Source organism: Oratosquilla oratoria, chromosome 17, assembly GCF_046742065.1.
Source record: "Oratosquilla oratoria isolate Oo_2021 chromosome 17, ASM4674206v1, whole genome shotgun sequence".
Classification (NCBI taxonomy): domain Eukaryota; kingdom Metazoa; phylum Arthropoda; class Malacostraca; order Stomatopoda; family Squillidae; genus Oratosquilla; species Oratosquilla oratoria.
In genome coordinates, this window is record NC_134793.1 from 63502807 (window position 1) to 63504535 (window position 1729).

A 1729-nucleotide genomic window follows, 5' to 3' on the forward strand; every position below is an offset into this window, starting at 1 on the left:
TGAAAGAGAGAGAGAGAGATAGAGTGGAGAGGTATTGTGAGAAGAGAAACAACACTCAAGAAAAAAAAGATGGGAGGTTATGAGTACGTGAAGGGGGTGGGGAAGGAGAAAGGTTGTGTAAGAAGAAAAAGAACATCCAAGAGAATGGGGAAAGGGCCAAGAAATGAGACAAAGCTCTGAAGGGCGACGCTGGGAGAACCAATGGGCTTCGGTTATCATCGTGGAGAGCTAATTCAGTCGCGAAGTCGACAGACGAGAGTTTGCAAACAACGCCGTCGGAGAAGGGGGGAGGGGAATCAAACTTCACGCAGAATAGATCGTGGCGAGCATATTTCATTGTTTTGTGATTCTGTTACATGAAGATCTTAGTAATATATTGAGTCCCTGTTTTTACTTCTTTTTTTATAAATTTCATTTTTCTTTTTTATTTTAGCAATTTATTTTTTATTTTTCAGTCATTTCTTTATATTTTCAACAATCAATTTAATGTTTATTTCCATTTGTACATCTATTTCTACTTAACAATTTGGTTATTTGTTTACTCATTCATGTATTTATCACTTAGTTATTCAATATTTTGTACATCAGTCGGAGAATGAGGTGGGGTGAGAAAAAATGATTGTTGAAAGAATTTTTTTTTCAGTCATTTCTTTATATTTTCAACAATCAAATTGTTGTTTATTTCCATTAGTACATCTATTTCTACTTAACAATTTGGTTATTTGTTTACTTGTTCATGAATTTATCACTTAGTTATTCAATATTTTGTACATCAGTCGGAGAATGAGGTGGGGTGAGAAAAAATTATTGTTGAAAGAAAATGGAAAAAGTATAAAAAAATAAAAAGAAAGAAAGAAAAAGAAAACGGACAGTTTCGCGTTGCAAAGAACAACTGGCATGACAAACATCTTTTTCTGCTTAACAATTTTATTATTTGCTTACTTGTTCGTGTATTTATCACTTAGTTGTTCAATATTTTGTACATCAGTCGGAGAATGATTTGGGGTGAGAAAAATTATTGTTGAAAAAAAAACCGGACCATTTCGCGTTTAACGTATGAAAAAAAATCCAATTAAGATTGAGACGATTGTTCTAAATTCATGACCAAGTTGTAACAGTGTTCATCAAAACTTTTCATCCACATATTTTGGGGAAAGAATAAGATCAAATGTCTGCAGAGGGCTGATCCAGAAAGAGCAGAATCAAGAACATAACCATTTCAAAGCTGATTACAGGCAGAGGCTTGATAGAGAGCAAAAAACCTCATTAGCCATTACAGTAACCATCTTATAAAAACGCTCTGATAGCACCGGGTCCCTCGTTCGAATGCAACAGCTACCAGTAACTTCGATATGCCATGGACGTCCGTGCACTTAGGTCAAAGGTTATGACGTCAGTCGCTGCTGAGTAATTCCTGACTAGTTTCTCGCCCCTTTTTCTTTAATAGGCTCCGTTCTAGCTGTAGTGCAAACTTCAGTTGTATAATATATACTAATCGTTAAGAGCTTGCCATGGCCAATCCTGGATTATGCACTAAAGAGTTTATCCTTTAAACAAAGGGGAGTTTCCTTGAAATTGATAAAATCTTACAACGATAGCAAGATAAATACATAACAATAATTACTACACCAAGGCCATATTCACACTAGCGTTTTGAACTCTACAGAAACCGCAGTGGTACCACATAGTCGAGGAAATTTTGTGTGGTTGTGTGTGAACTCTTCCATTG